Raw genomic sequence first — 18,095 nt, 5'->3', positions numbered from 1 at the left:
AGCTGAAGACCTGGCACTCTACAAATCAGTACCACATAACATCAAATACCACAATAACATAACATAACATAACATAGCATAGCATAGCATAGCATAACATAACATAACAGGAGGATGACTGGGGCATAACACAGGCCCCTGCAGGCCCTATGGCGCGATGGACCCCAACCCAGTATGGGTCCCTCATACAGCTTAATGCCAACGAATATCTGTGAGATATGGGCCACTGAGGTGGCTGCATCATTTTGTGTGGAGCCACTGAAGAGAGAGAGCAATACGAAGCATGGAGGAGGGCAGGGGAGGAGCAGACAGGCGCAGCCCATTCAGGTAAGAGCGGTGGGGCGGGGTGGGGGGGATTTGACAGACGACAAGGGAAATTTAATTGTTTATTTAATGTTCCCTCGTCGTCGTCTGTCGAATCCTCCATCAACCCCACCCCACCGCCCCACCGCTCTTAGCTTCATGGGCTGCTCCTGCGAGCAGATGAGTGGCATCAGCATACAAGGGTGAGTCAACATAGAGCTCGGAGAAAATGGGTGTTAGGGAGAAGCACACATGTGCGAGTTGAAAAACACATGCTTAAGTGCTTAACCATAAAGAAATAAGTAATTTCCTAAAAATGGGAAATAAAAGAATACAAGACAGCCAAAAAATAGGATGACAAAGAGGACATGCTCCAGGGGAGGAACTAAAACAAAATGGACAAGATGTGACAAAGAAAGCCATTAAATAAGAAGCAAGCAATAAGAGTGACAATACGATCTCAAAATTTGGAATAGGTGAAAATGCACATTTCGACTAACCATAGAATTGTGGATTGTCCACAAAGAAAAGGTGAAGGCTTTGCAGTGTATACAAGATAATATAGAAAAATGTATTTCCCGACAGTGAACTGATAGTTTCGAGATTTGGGGGAAAATTTTGAAGTAAATGTAAGCGGCAGTCTTCTTATGCATACAAAGGTACTATCTGGCACATACATCAAAAATGCCATTTGCGATTCCTTATTATCGAAAAGAAGGATTCGCTAATAAGGAATTGCAAAAGCTTATGCATGTAGGAATCGCTAACAAAATAGCTATTCCTAAAAATTCCTTAATAGCAGTGGTCGAAGTGGGCGGGAACGGCAGGGCACGGCGTGCCCTTACTTCTTTAATTCTGTGGATTCCGTTCGCCTACTTTTTTATTATGAACATACGTCCCTGGACGTCAGAAATATTCTGTTCGTGGACGGGCGAGAAGCAGAGAAGGAAAAGGTCTCTGTCTCTTACTTCCTGCCCAGACAAGACAAGGAAGGTGTCCGCTTCTGCTCTGCCGCTGGCAGCTGCCCCCGCTTTCTTACTCCTATTCTCTCTCATTCTGTCTAACTCCTTCTCACTTTTCCGAAAATCATGAATCAAGAAATGGTTCTCACCGTCTCTTCCTGTCGTCCCTTTGTAGCCCTGTGAAATGGATGCAAAAAAGAAAAACACTTTTGCTGGAAATGCCGTTTTGACATTTTTCTATTCCAAAGTGCAGCCTCGGAAATAAAATGTTCAAACTCTGAAAAATAATTAAATAAAGCAAGATGGAGTGTTCTTAAAGTGGGCAGATAATTTTTTTCAAACCCCAACACATTAGCGCCACTTTACAGAGTTTGCCAGTAAAGCACTACTTTTGTTTTCTTGTCTTTCTTTGAACAGCATTGTTTTCCTCCAGTACTTCCTACCTGAAGGCAGGGCCGGCGCTAGGCATGGGCAGTGTGGGCAGCTGCCCAGGGTCTGGCACTCTGCCTGCTAGGCTGGGACCCCCCACAATGGCAATTAACACCCCACTAGTCCTCGTGTATGTCTGCCGATCAGAGTGAAAGAAATGCTTCACAAACGGGCTCATGGGAGGGCCCCCCCTCCTGGGGCCTCTAAGGGATGGTGTGGGAAGGCCTAGGGGAGGGTACACCTCTCAGGCAGCCAGTTCAGAGACTCGGCAGGGCGCCCATTGTCAGCACTTTAGCCCACACAGTTTTAACTCAGCCCCCAAGCAATTCTCACACCTTCAGTTCGAAGGCTGTACAAGAGTTGCTTGGGGTGGCTGAGAAGAGGAGCTGCGGCCCAAGTGGAGTCTGCACAAAGCAGCTTCCCCGAGATCAGAAGGTGTCACTTATATAGATTTTCAGGGGCCTCCCACATTCCCTTTTGCCCAGGGCCCCGAAAATCCTAGGACCGGCCCTGCCTGGAGGTACTGCAATACCTGGTTGATGGGTGGATTGGAAAACTAAATGTGTACGGCGGCTTTGTGTTCTCAAATGTGGTCTTTTGAAACCATACTGCTTACGTTTTGTAAGCATATAAGCAGTGGACATTGAAATGGGTCCTTTCTGTGCCCTGTAGTTATGTCCTTAACTTTTCAGGCAAAAATACTTGTTGATTTCTGAATGATGACTGTAAAAGCGTTAAGTTCACCATGTTCCTGCTTACATTTTACATGCTTTATTAAATCTTTCATTCCTTATGAGTGTTTGCTTTTTCCAGGATGTTGTTACCTTTTCTTTTAGGCAGCATATTGCTCTTGCCTAGTGTGTAATTTTAATTGAGTGGCATCCAGTTATTTATAGCAGGTCAAATTGGATTGTAGCTGAAGGCAGTATGAGTTTCTCTCAGTGGGGCAGTATGGAGTTCAGTGAGGGAGCAGATGTAGCACTGGGGGCAGAGCTGCAAAATTTAGAACTCAGGAACCAGGTTCAGCCTTCATGAACAGTCCCGCAGACCACTCTCCTGAGGGAGCACATTCCCATGCCAGACCTTAGAAGGCACCAGAAAAGCCCTGGTGTGTTAGCACCAGCAGGTGGACCCTAGCAGTGGCAAGTGTGGGTTCACCTTGAAGGCTTGCCCCCCACAATCCATACTGAAGTTCACCTCCAGTCTTGCGGGCAGGCTTACGAAGTAGCAGACCCTAGAGCAACAGTGACTCTGTCACTGAGGTCACAGGACCCCTGAGAAGAGCTGGCTCTAGGGCGGTGCGACTGGTGTGACCGCAACGGGCGCTGACTTTGAGTGGGGGCGTCATATATAATGGTTTTAAAAGCACTTGCTGCCTCCTTCCTGGCCGCCAGCTATTTTCAGCAATAATAACAATGTCATGATAACTCTGATGAATAAACTTCTTCCTAGAGCGAGATCGGAGATTTGTCTAGTGGAAGTTTTGACTCATGGAAAGATAGCACAAAGGGTTAATGTGCCTGCTGCAAAGAAAATGTACCAGGCCCATCACAAAGTGCACATATTGTAAATAGGTCAGTGGGTTACTGCTTTTGACAGTGAGATCCTTTTGCTACTTGCAGTTTATAAGTTAAAATCCTAACAAAGAACAGTGAGCTATTAACTTTCATCTAAGAGCTGCATACAGACTGCAAGGTATAAACTAGAGCGTTATGGTTTTTTCCCTAAGCCTTTGATTATCCTAATGTTGCAAAAAGTGTTATTTTTGATACAAATCAATAATGATTTTTAAAGAGAACCCCCAATCATGGTATTAAGTTTTAAATTCTGAGTTTGTGTTTCTCCAGGCCAATCACTATTAAAATATACTGTCTACTAGTATGGTTATCATGTGACTCCTACACCTTGTAGTCCTTTGTCTTATGTAACATTTCCTATACAGCCATTTACACACGTAAAATTGATTGTCTCTGTGTATATTGCTGACGACAGAAACTCCATGGTTCGGAAACAAATGGCTCGTGCTTCCACTTTTACGCATTTTTGGAAAATTCTGTGATTAAAATAAATTCACAAAGTGGAATATGTTTCTAATGTCAATAGCTCATATTAATCGTTAAATTATCATGTGTATCCATTGGTTGAATTACATAACATAATAAGCTGTAACTGGTCAGTGAAATGCCACACAAATACTAAAGATTGGGATGTTTTGCGCATCCTGGCCACACCTCTAACTCTGCCCACTGATCCAATCCTCAGGTTATTCCCGTCCTCTGATTCTCTGCCCACAGTTCCCCTACTTTTTCCCCCCACTTCGACCACTCCTTAATAGCGACTCCCATATCGCAAGTCGCAATTAAGGAAGGGCTTCCCATTCATTCCTATGGGCCTACAGGCCCATAGGCCCATAGGAATGAATAGGAATTGCATGCGAAATTTGTGAGTACCCTTTAGGTACTCGCAAATTGTGCATGCAATTTCAAGGGTGCAAGGGTGTCAAAAGGACACCCTGTGGCACCCCTGAAATTGATATGTGCACCCATGTTGCGCACACCCATGCCCCAAGGGCAAGTGTGTATGGAACATGGAACTTTGAAAAATGCACTTTAGTGCATTTTCAAAGAAATTGCAATTTACCATTACCTTTCATTTCACAGTAAATTGTGATTCTTAATTGCGAAATCACAATTTTTAAAACTTTATTGCATTACATTTAAGGAATCGCAAATTGCGATTCCTTAAATGCAATTTGAACTAAGGTAATCACAATTTTGCGATTACTTAAATTGCTATTTTTGCATTTGGGATGATGCATCCCAAAATGCAAAAATACCGGTCGCAAAGGGGCAGATTCTGAGAATCTGCAACTGTTTTTTCCTTTGATGAATGTGGGCCTATGTTTCTGCAAATTTTCATACCCTGAGAGCTCGAATCTGAAAATACATTTCGCTTTTGGACTTGAATGACATTGTGGCTAATACCAGCATCATTTTCCCCTTTTGAAATCCCGCCCAGCACACCCACAACTGAACAAAAGTGTGCACTTACAAAATATACATCTTGATACTTCCAAAGTCGTCAGGCATTCTCCCTAGTAGTAAGACGACTGCTGAATTCAGTTACGTAACAAAAAATGACGGACCTTCCTCCCTCCCGCAGAATGTGATTTCTGTGCGTATCTCACAGACGCTGATTAGTCTTGGGCTGAATGAGGACAATTTTGAAATCTTGGGGGGCTCTGGTGGGTGCGGGGACCCCGGCCTGTGCTGCAGGGGCCTGTGTAACGCCCCTGCAATTGCGACTGTCTTTAAGCCATTGCACATACCATTGGAATGATACGAACGAGCACACCGTATGATTTAATGGAACTGTGTTTGGCTTTAAAAAAAATGACATTATACAGTAAATAAAAAAAGAACAGCTTCTGATGCAATCCGAGTGCCCCAACACAACACTGTGTCTCCTTTTAGAGACACATTTTTGCATTTTACCGTGATAGGTACCTGATCAACACAAATGAAGTGTTAACACAAACATTACCATAGATTCATACCAAAAATGTTATATTACAGGACAATGTCCCGAGCGGGAGGGGTAGGGGAGGCATGGAGAGCCCATATTTGAAAGGTGAATGATTTAGTGCACTAACTAAAGCCATTGCATCTTTATCAGCTTTTAAGGGTCGTGGAAAAAAAGATAAATGGACCCATAACGTGTGTTTTTTTTTCTTAAGTGAAACATGTTATGTTTCTGAACCATTTGGCAGCTCTTAGTCGACATACCGGTGGGCAATCTTTGTGGGACATACATTATTTATTAACGTGTTCTGCCCATCCAAAATGTAGGTTAAGTGGTTTGGTAAAGAGGGTGCTACAGTATATCTTTATGCCATGTGGCAAATATTGTCAGGCCCCATTAACAAATAGAGGGAAACAAAGAGTGCGAGAGAGAGAGGAGGTAATTTTGTTTTAAGAAGTGACTACTGAGCGATTGCATATGCATTTATATAAAAATGACTACTCCTGACGAAGCGTAACACATATATTTAATTGCATATTTTTGCCAACTTCTACAATCGAAAACATACTAATGCAAATTATATTGTGAAATTTGCCATGCAAACTGTAGAAAAGGACTGTCCTATGGAAAATCTCTCAATTTGTGAAAGGAGAACCTCTGTGGAGTGGTAGGGTTGAGACGAAGGGCCATATTATCAAGAACGCCGATAACATTATCTTCCCATGGAAGCCCAGCTTCTGGTGTGAAGGACATCAAACCTGGGCTTCTATGGGAATTCACGAGGGCATATTATCAAGCCCCTTATCGCCGCAATAATGTTATCGCCGTTTTTTATATTATGGCCCAAGGTATTTCTGCCTGACATGTGACTGACTCTGTCCCTGCTCTACTAGTATGTAAAGCTCGTGTTTCTGAAGTAAATTCAAAGATTTGCTACAGATCTGTCCACCTCCAGCAATCTGTTTATATAGTGAAACATTACTGAGAGGGCGGATGCGGCTGAATACAAGTGTAAACATGCTCTAATATGCAAGAAAACAACATGTAAGAAGAGCTCACTCATTGACCTAGCATTCAAAAGTGGAGTAGGTGCAGGTGAACCAGGGCCCCGGGGTGTGAGGGGACTACGGCAACCAAATTATAGCTGTTTTTAACAATCCGGATGGGGTAAAAAAAAAAACATTTCCTTGCTTGCTTTGGAGACCAAGGCACTCTTGCTGCGCTCTTGTCTAGACTAAATATTTTACACATTAAACCAAAAGTCAGAACCTGCAGGGTCTGAAATGAACTGTCAATCTCTAGACAAGCGTGTCTAGTGAGACTTTGATAAGCTGTGGCAAATTACAATCAAGCTCCTTAAAATACATGTAGCTGAGTGAGAGGACCAGAGAAGTGGCTAAGCCACTAGGACCGAGTGTACGTTAGGGGACATATTTACAGAAAAATGTTGGAGTGCGGTGCTGTGCCAAATTTAGCAACACTGCACTCTGACGAATTTTTAAAGTAGGGATGCACCGTATTCACAAGTATGCAGCACACCCCTGTGTTTCCCCTAGTACTGGCACAAAAAAGCTGTTTAGTGCCAGGGCAGGCACCCTGCCGCCATATTTCAAGGGTGCCTGACCTGCAGGGGCGATTAATTCTGTGTAGGAAGGGACACATTCCTAAAGATAAACAATCAATAATGGCGATTTGCTCTTTCTATTCTGCAGCACACATAGAAACAGCAAAAAATGAGGAGAAAATATAATTTCTCCTCGCATTGACATTCTAAGACTAGGTATTCCCAGGCATTCGTTTTTAGCGCTACCTCAGCCTTGTAAATCTTGGGAAGTGTCAAAAAGCAATGGGTGTTACGGCAGAATGCATTGCAACCCCATTACGCGCCCCTTTGTCGCTGAGGACTGCGGTGGAAAGGGTCATATTTACAAGTGGCATTAGCGTCACTTTGTAAATATGGGAAATGGTGCTATGCCATTGGAGTGTCAAAAAACGTGATGCTCCGGTGGTGATAGGGGCATGTACATATGACCCTAGGTACACCTGAAGGCATTGTGCACCTCAATGCACACCCAGCTTCCAGGCACCCCAACCAGTAAACTGTGCAGGCGCCTACATCTTCCATGTCTGCCCACATGCCACAGATCTCAATGTACATTGCTCCCTCTCTCTCGATGTCTATCACAGCAGAGGCAGCTGCACCGTGTTGTCCTGCCCCATGGAGTAACAAAACTTTAGTGGGTCCCCCTGCAACGTTCATGGTGCCTGCCCTCTATAGCCCGGACCCATCAGGTGTTCTCAGGCCAGGGTGCCGCTGCACAGGCACAGTGCCAGAGAGGCCCTCCTGGAAATCTGCCCACCACTAAGTAGGCTAATGTTACACCACTGTTCTTGCCCTTGCTGCACTACCTTGAAATGTGCAAGAAGACTCCAGACCTATAATCGGCCAATGATACCTGCACACTGTGAAAGTGAGGAGGACATTTTAAACTACAGCCTACATTTCCCACTCCAACTGTTGGTAGAAATTCCCTGTCTGCATGTTCATTCATGAAGTGGTAGAAATGAAAACAATGTTCTCCCACAACCCTGAATCTGGGAGAAGGGGCAAAAAATGGGCGGGGTTAGTAGAGAAGGAGTAATGTGGTGAACATATTCATGATGGAAGGCGCTGTCATGAGAAGGCACAGATTTTGTGCAAGTCAAACTGAAGTCTGCCAGTACACACCCATTTGTTTTACAAACTCTGCTCTAATACATTGGCAATAAGAAAACGCTAGTGAAGTTGATCTGAATGAATTGGTCACAAATAGAAAACTCATTTTAAAATAGCTTTGAGGCTGAAAGCACTTGCTACAATGATGTTTTTGTGTTGAGCAAGTGTCAGGGTGATGTACAGATAGGATAGCTTAGCTGTTTAATGCTCCTTCTGGTGAGATCTGTGTGTGTAATCTCTGGTCATAGGCTTCAGTCATCAAAAAATAGCTTACATAGTTACTGTGCCTTTTGCAGGGCATTGTGTATAATATGTAGATTGCAGATTTGTATTCTGTGTAGGACATTTCAATTGGATAATTTAATTTGTTGCAGACATTCATGTTTAACCCGCAGGACACAAGTTACAATAGTAGTAGTATAACTCAGTGCATTATTATGTTATTGCAATGTTTGTGGGCATTCACAAACGGGAAACATCCTTTACAACGCAACTTTTACCATGCAGTGCCTTTACGACGCAACTATTACAACGCATGTCATTACAACGCATTGCGCTGGGGGGCGCTCTAGGATAGGGAATGGATTTAATTTGCTATCCAACACCTTCCCTACTATCCACGGGGACTGGGGTTGGAATAGTAAATTAAACTATTCACTATCCAGCACCCCTAAGCGCTATGCGTTGTAACAGCATGCGTTGTAAAAACTGCGATGTAAAGGCATGCGTGGTAAAAGCATGCGTTGTAATGTCATACATCCTTCACAAACTGCCATTGGCATCCCCACCTTGAAATTCCTCTCCTTACCTGTTGCGTGGGATGTACCCCAGCGTAATATTACACATCCGTGGGGAAGGATTTATGGCTGTAAGGTCATCTTCTTTAAATTGTTGCAATCATAAATCCAGCCATATGGTTTCTTAAATCAGACTTACAAGCATGAATACCTTTGTGAATCTGGCTCTTTGTGTTTAGCTCATCAGTGCTCAAGTGTTCTAATTTTATGCAAAATGTGGAATGTGAAACTAGAGGGCTTGTTATGACGTCCCTGAAAGTAGGAGTAATAAAGGGGCATGTTTATTTATGTGTCTGCCATTAAATGAGCTTCCAAGCAGAAGTGTTGAGCCAAAAATAGTAATTGGATTCCAAAGCTTGGGTCAGATACTGAAAAGTAAAGGTATTTGTAAACTGTAAGTTAAGCTTGAGGAGTAAGGGGTCTTCTATGCTTACAAAAAGCACGAGATTCTTATTTGAGCTAGTGTCAATATGTCTCTTATTAAACACATGAATTTACAGAAAATTTTAATTTTGGTTAGCTTCACTCCTTTTCTGTGCTTTTAGATAAATAAATCAAATAAGCGGCGTGAAACCCTTTTCATTCATCTAGCAGCTAGGTTACGACCAGAAAGTTTTCAATTGTAGTGCATGGTCTTATCTGTATAACAGTGGCCCACAGCAACAGGCTGCATTATTTAATTGTCTTTCGTTGTCTGTTGTTAGGAAATAACCTAAAAATAGATTACTTAAAGGGCAGGGTGGACAATGAGCACAGCAAGGACACATTGTGTTTACATTATAATGGTAATCACTGCAGAGTGACAGTGAAAGGCCCTACCTTCACAGAGTCTTGCTGCAATCTGCTGGCTGCTGTCTGCCCCACAAAGATAATTCTCAAAGACTGACAACACTGCATGCTGGTTGAAGATTTAGCTAGCCTTTTTAAAAGCTTGCCTCTGCGAGTGGCTTAACGTAACATCAGTCTCCCTGCTTTTACGTGGCCATTTCAAAATGTAGTGCTGATTTACTGAAATTAAATTTCTCTCTTCCTCTGCATGATAGCTACCCTGTTGCTTGTTTCAAGTCGGTGCAGCCTAATAAAAAGAACAAGAATGAGCATGGCATATGTTCTTGTTTTTAAGCTTAGTTGATGTACACAAGCTAACATTTCGTGTGCCACGGCTGATGCGTTTGTGTGTACACAAGGCGGTAGCTTGACTCAATCAAAAGGGAGGTGTGTTTTGAAATTGTACCCCTCTGTAGTAGGGCAGCAAGTAAGACAACATTGTGCTTCACGCTGGGACGATTTGGCTATGTTAGTGGAGAGGTAAGAGACAGAGCAGTATGTGTTACTTGAACACAAGTCAAAATCATAACATATGTCCGATTTTACACTAAAAGATATACCATAAAACTCCTAACTCATTTATTACACATTCACAATTCTACCTTTTTCATATCACATCTTCATTGTAGATTATTTTGATATTTTAAACATACAAGCAAAATGTATCTACCTCAGAGTCAACTGTTGAATCTAAACGATTCCCATATGTTTCTCAGTTTTTCTTCATAGTTTATTATTTCACACTCTTTCAGAGCCTCAATTCACGCACACATAACTTAAGTTTAGTTTTCAATGTTTAATTTTTGAATGTGTTTCTTATATTTCACATTAATGTATCAGTCTGGGTTAATCATAAGTTATAAATATTATGTCTGTCCATCATTGAACACACAATTCTCAAAGTAAAGAGAGTCAAAACGTTAGTTTGCTACACTTCCTACTTAGTCTCTTTATTAATGATTGTTGTCACCTTTTTACTGGTTTTGTTTCAATCACTTATTCATATAAACACTTTCTTAAGCTTTATTACAAACACATAAGGAGGTAGTATTCAGTTTCATTCTTTACATATTTGCTTTTTTATGGACTCCGTATGGTTTAAAACAATCCACTTGTTTCATTTTGATACATACACTGACTAAACTAAAAGTGCTAAAATAATTAAATACTTCACATTGTTAGGTCTATACACAGCATGTTGTCTAACAAAATGGCCATCTTTTGTTTTGCCTATGTCTCAAAAGCAAATACAAGGTGATGATGGATGGAGAGCTGAAACTTTTCCGGCACTCACCCTAGTCACAGATCTAGGTTGAATCCATCATCGTTCTTTAGCTCACTTCGGCCACCTCAGTTCAGACCCAGCCATATGCAAATCAGTCTTGACCCTGCGCCTCCTGGGAACAGTCCAGCCCAAACTGCCAAACCAGGTCTCCCCTCGACCTGAAAGAAGGATCCTGGGACCGGTTTCAGGGTAACAACCCATATCATGTAAATGTAAATGTGGGATACTTGTAAAGCGCACTGTTACTCTACCCGAGTGTCCTGGCGCTGTAGACCGCTGGGGAACCCGTTCTGGTTTTCCCTGTGAGATGCTCTCTTTCTGGGTATCTCCTGGGTGAAACCAGGCATCCCCGGCGTCTGTGGAGGGCCGTTGTAGAGATGAGGCAAGCTTAATGCCCAGAGTTACCGAGTGTGTTCCCTGGTTAGAGTAGGCACTGAGGCGAGAATTATCGAGTCTGTTGACCCTGGTCCAAGACCCTGCCGCGTCGGGAATTGAACCCTGGTCCCGGGCCGTTCTCTGCTTACAGGTCTGCCGCCTCTAACCAGTGAGCCACACCTCTCCACACATCAGACAGGCTAGCTTGAATCCAGTGGCAAAGTGAACAAGTGACCCACGTCTGGGCACACCCTGCCAACTTAGGGCGAACAAGGCAAACACAAGGTTATGATGGATGGAGCGCTGAAGCTTTTCAGACACTCATCCCTGTCACAGATCTGGGTTGAATCCATCATTGTTATTTAGCTCACTTGGCCACCCCAGTTCAGACACAGCCATATGCAAATCAGCTAAATTGTAGAGCCTGAATTTTACAGTGCAATGGTTATGCATGTTTAATAGTTCATAGGACAGCTCAACTCTATAACCCTAGAGAGATCAGTATTTTTATGTCTGCTAGCCTGCCACTTTTCAACTAATAACCTTGAGAAATTCAAACTATAACAGAGTGCCTAATCCTCTGTGGGAAATATCATACAAAGAAACCTTTTTATAATACGATTAATTAGCAATCCATTATTGAAGATAAAGAATATGTTTACATTTTCTAATTTTTTTACACATATGTTTATTGACTTGACACTCAAACCCTTGAACTCAATGTCACATGTCTGTACATGGATGGGGTTGTATAGCTCTAATGATATAATTGGAATCTCCTTTAACCTGAAGTAAGGTCCATCTCAACATTAGTTCAAGTTGAAGGTGTTATTCAGCTACTTCTATTCTTAGGCCATGTTGTGATAACATATGAAAAAGAAGCAAATAAGTGTTGATTTGATGACATTGTAGTAATATTAGTTCCTTTCTAATGTAGGTTCTCTTGACTACCATCACTGTCTAATAGACTGTCTTATATTATGACACTTCACTGGTGTTAGGGACTTATTTGCTTCTTGTACGTTCCCCCTGTACTGGATTGGATATTTAGAGGACCGCCTTTCCTTTCTTTACTTTGTGATAACATATGAAGCCAGTAAGCAATATCAACCTTTGCACAATTGGTTCATATGTTTACGCAGTATAATATTAAGCAGATAATTAATTACGTTACAATATATACTCCCCTTGTTGTAAGGTGCTAAGGATTTCAGGTCCTTCACACTTTTTAAATAACTTTAGCCATCCAAACTATGTTACTTGCTATCATGAAACACAATAAGTAACTGTAGAGAAATTCAACTTTCTAACTAGCTTGAGATAAACATGGAATCACCTTTAAACTCCTGCATGTAAAGTCACACTTATCATGGCAGCCAGGAACCCCATTACAGTATTAGTTCTGTTGTCAATACATATATCTAACAATTAATTTAAACATAAAAATGTAACAGTTAACTCTGACATTCACACACTGTGGTTATATGTGTAAAATGTCAAGATGATCTACAATGAAGGTGGGATATGACATAAGCAAATTTAAATTTTCAATGTATAATAAATGAGGAGGAACGATGCAGTATATCTTTTAGTGTATATTATGATTTTGTTATGTCTTTACATTTGTGTTTGTCTTATGAACATGTGTGGCCCTGAAAAAGTGATCACAGACATTGATGGCCTTTCCTGAGGGAAATTTGAAGGTTGGGGGCTTCTTCCTGATAGTGATTTAGTATCAGGTGGTGAAAGAAAGACCGCTTTTTCCACACAAAATATATATCTCTCTCACATAAATTATGAAAGCCACACAAAGTACCAGTATTTTAGTGCAATGGTTGGTTCCACATAAGTGGGACTTCTACAAGCATTTTCTACTTGATACTATTTGTCTTGAGTCATTAGCGAGGAAAAACTTACCATGGTATGAACAAGTCATAACTAGACCAGTAATCAAGAATTACATAAGACGAAGCTCAATTAACAATATCTTCATACAATCCTATTTAATGTAGATTGATGGTATAATTATAAGACATGTAACAAGGGAAATTGGCCCCTGAACATCAACATAACCATGCAATACTGGAGACCTTCTACTCTTCTCTCGATTGACTTTTAGTACTGGATATATTGTACACTCCTTCTGATACCCATGTAGTACTGGTTATTAATACTGCACCTAATAGCTACTTAGTAATCCCCAATTGTGGGTATGCCCAATGCGTTCTGTTAATTAGTCAAGGTGTATGAACATTTTTTATAGAATCCATATAACCGTAAAAAGTATTTCTCCATGCTGCTGCATTTTGTTAAGTGTTACTTTGAACTTTAATGTATGTTTGATTTACCTAATTTTTGGTTTCCACATTGGCGTATTACATAAATGATCCCCCATTGCCAATTTTTTGTCTAGAATTGTTAAAGAATATGGATGGACAAGTGCTGCATGGAACAGAATTCAAAATGAATGAGAAATGCATGGGTACTCTGTGTGAAAAATTGGGTTGTTGGTTGAGGGGGGTGAAACCTTCTCAAGCAACAGTCACAATCCTTGTCAGGGTGAACCTCAAAAAGACACTTAATTACCTTGTGCTTAACCCTCTGCTACATTGGTATAAAAGTAGTCAGGTTTAACTTAGAGTCAATGTTTAAAGTATTTATGCAGCACACAAACCTTAATAAAGTGAAAACACAACATACACAAAATTCCACACCAATTTAGAACAATAGAGTAAAGTTTAATAAATTATTTGGCACACAGATGCCAAAAATCCAACCAGTAGAACCAGACATATGCAATTTTACAGAGTTAAGGTAAGCATAGTGCCTAAAAGTCCAAAGCGCCACTTGCGGTTATCTGGTCGTGAAAGACCTAGTGTATGTCACAAGTTCAGCCCAACTGCGATGGAGGTGGGGCCAGATACATTTACCACAATAGTCCTACTGAAAAAGTTACCTTCCAAAGCTCTGCGTGAAAATCTCCTTTGGTGGTGGAGGAGGTTTTGAGGAGCAGGGAGAGCATTGCAGATGGTAGTTGTAGTGTGAAGAGCATGCTAGGCATCGCGGACAGTTGTTGATGTGGTGCAAAGACACTATCGGGTGTCGCTGCTCGTTGTTACTGAAAATTCACGTTAGCAGTCACCGCAGTCTTTTGATGCTGTAGCTCGAAGTGCAGATCTTGTGTTGCCAGATGTCGCTGGAGGTGGCGGGAGCTGTAGCGCAGTGCGGGCAGCAAGATCTCAGCATGAACTGACCTGTTTGCGGTCATGAACACCCCAAAACTTCAGGATTTCTCCTTTTCTTCAAGGATGAGCTCAACTGATGGCACTCCAAGGGTCCAGAACCTAAGGGGCACCTCTTGGGGATCAGGAACTCACTTCAGCAGAGGCCAGCTGGGCTCAGGCAAGTCCAGCTGCAGGCAAGCCCACTGCAGCAGTGCAGCTGGATAGTTGCAGGGAGGCCTCTGAACCTTGTTGTGTTCATCTAGCTCAGATCAGGAGGTGAGTCATCTGTACCATGGAATCGCCTCAGCCTTGGATGAAGGGTGCAGGTCCAGTCTGCCTTCTCAGACAACAGGGCATGCTTCAAGCAGCAGGGTAGTCTTCTAGAAGCAGGGCAGTTCTTCTTCTGTATTATCCACAGGTCCAGAAGCGTATGGTCACATGTTTATACCTGATATTACTGGACAAAGGAAATACTTTGCTACCAACATTACCTAGGGGTTTTTACAAATGTGGTTGATGCAATGTTTGTCAATGTCCATGGGATAAAACAGTCACCATTCCATCTAATAGTAACAAGCAATATTTTGTGACTCACTTTGCAAACCGTAATACTAAATGTGTGGTGTATTGTATCATCTGTCACTGTAAACTAATTTCTTTTGGAATTCACGATTAAAAAGAAAGGATACAGGAACATTTAAGGGCCGTCATAAACAACGATTCAATTGACCCATTTTCTAAACATTACTATTCCAGCCATCCCAAACATGAGAAACCTATGGTGAAATGTCCTGCTATATCACGGGTAAAACCTAGCCAAGGAAGGAGAAGTCGAACACTCATTTTGTGCAGGATGGAATATACTTGGATTATTCGAATGAGAGCAGTAGATATGGGACTGAACAAAGACAGAGAATTACATGTCTTCTTATCTTATCTAACCCTTGATTGTGATATGAACAGCTGGTGATTGTTACTATACAGTGTACTGTTAATGTGTATGACTGCATTTAAATATACCGTGATCATGTAGGGATTGCTTGACATTAGTTTGAACAACTTTTAATGTTAGGTTGTGATTAGTAGCTTAAACGTTGTTGGTATTTGAGCAAGTGTACATTATAATAAGACTTAACTAATCAATATTATTGAGTATTGACTAAAGACATTATAGTGCTGTATATTTGAAACATTTATTTTTGATTTTGCACACTTTGATGGTGGCGTCCTAAAAATAACAGGTATCTATTCCGAAGAGGGTTATTTTTAAAAATTGGATATACTATTCTATGGTTCTGCTTGGTGCACAGTTATTCATTTTCTATAAAAATGTTTTTGCAACTCCGCCTGTATTTATATGGATATGAAGAGGACAGGAATTAACTTTTTTTGCTAGGTGGTGGAATTGTACATCAATTGAGGGCAACACAGTAGCGTGCCATGCCAGGTAGTATTGGGTTAACATGTTAAATTAGTAACTTCACTATGTTATTTCTAAGCAACAGACATCATTGCCTTATTGCGGAGTTCCCTTGAGACATGCTCTTGTAATTTTTATTTTACTTCATATTTTATTTTTTGTGTAGATGAGGTATGTTACTTCAGCGTTTTTCAACACCCTGCACACTGTACATTGGATGGTGTGGACCCGCATTTCACTCATATGTCAGTGTGATTGGCGCACATTATATATAATCTATGTTTTGTTTATTTATTTCCTGTTTAAGTTTACCGTGACATATGGACCGGTTAACTGGGCTGTGTTGTAGTAAATACATTATTTGGACACTTTGTTACATCTTATTTATCAAACTGGCACTATGCCCATATGATGATGCTTTTTTGGGACATGCGAGTGTCCACCTTGTAGTCCGTTTTTGGTTTTGGGAGGAACACGCTATTTCAGCGTCCTCCAGCTCAATAGATGACTATTTGGTCAGTGGATATTCATATTTCGATTTGAGGTTAGTCCTTTTACATTTGTTATGGTAATATGGCATTCGCTATCAGATACTTATTTTCATTGGTCTAATTTTTTATTTTAGCTTATCATGGCTTATGGGTTCGTTTGACACTTGATATGGACTAGTCTTACTAGGGTGAACTTGCACACATTTAAATGGTTGTTGAACTAAGCTTCATGGAATCTGTGTTTTTTACTATTGAGTAAGTGACATTGATTATTGCTTGTATGAGCACTTGCTTTTTGGTTATGGATAACACTATATTATAGAACTGTCTAATATTTGGCCTATTTTTCTTAAACACAATGTTTTGGTGACCTTCAAGTGAGATATACAAGGTATTATAGCATGCTCTTTGACATGGCACACTAAACACTTCCTAATGCATTGAAAATTGGTGCTATGATAGATTACTAGCATTAACTCTATCCACATTGTGTCACAATCTAATTTACATGGGTGTGGTGTCTAGCAAGTGTTGGCACGAGGTTGTGGTGGCTGTTTTTCACTCGAAACTCGAGTTGTCTTGCCCAAGTATACACATTATTCTTTGAATTAGTGAGCACAATACCTAGTTCTACTATTTGTTGTTGTGGGTTGGGATGTATTTCCACCTGGTGATGGCGCAATTGATCTATGTTATTGATATAACATGGATTTATTTATATTGTTCATTGTAAGCACATTACAGCCTTGAAAAAGTTTGCTTCAGATGAAACACATCTCAGCTGTACATTTCATGAACACTTGCTGGAATCTGGAAGTGCAGAAAATGGTCATATTTGCCTGAGAGGATTACTTGAAATCACTGGAATAAAACTCCAAGACGGCATATGAATAGTTGGGCGGTTTATTCAAGCAAGGAGGGGATATTCCCTGTTTTAACATCTGTATAGTGACCATTTTGTTGTATGTGGTTTGTGACCTAGTGTGCTATGATATATTTAGCACCCTTAAGGTTGCGGGTTGTTGGATATTGGATACTGTTTCCAGCACTCTTTATAATTTGTTAATCATTCTAATGTGATTAGTGGACTTACTAACCCTAAAAGTTTTGTTCAGGAGATGTGAGATTTATATATTCCACTGCAACCTTTGTTTACAAGTAATTATGTGTAGCAAGATTCTCTCAGACTAGGTGTAGACCCATTTAAAGGAAGGGAGATCCCTACCACGACTGCAAAGATCTCTGCAACCATGGATGCTCCTCAAGAAGTGGAAAAGTAGGCATTCCAAGGAATGGTTTGCCTTGTAAGTTTGGGAATGCACACCAACTTTGATCCATCTACTTTCCACCCTGGATCGGGTCAGAAATGTATTTCAGCACAGGGTACCCATGAAATCCCCTTCCAGGAGAACGGATCACCCTTGATTTGCTGAGGTTGTAAGGGAAGTGTTTACTCCATTGGAAAAAATATTTTAAAGTGTGCAGTGTACAAGGTGCCCTATTCCCCCTGTGTGGGGTTATCCACATTGGAGAACTCTGCACAGCAGGAATAGGACCCAATTGGAATGGTTCCACAACCTTCATAGAATTATGGGCCTGATTTAGATCTTGGTGCTAATGGTGTCACTGTCACTTTTCGATGGATTCACCACCTGCCTACTTGGTGGTCTGCTCATCCTATTTAGATGTTGGTGGGTCCGTAGATGAAAAACTACCAGATTCCTGCCTACTCCACCAGGAATC

Source organism: Lissotriton helveticus, chromosome 8 (genome assembly GCF_964261635.1).
Source record: "Lissotriton helveticus chromosome 8, aLisHel1.1, whole genome shotgun sequence".
In the NCBI taxonomy this organism is placed as follows: Eukaryota; Metazoa; Chordata; class Amphibia; order Caudata; family Salamandridae; genus Lissotriton; species Lissotriton helveticus.
This window is presented reverse-complemented; position numbering follows the sequence as displayed.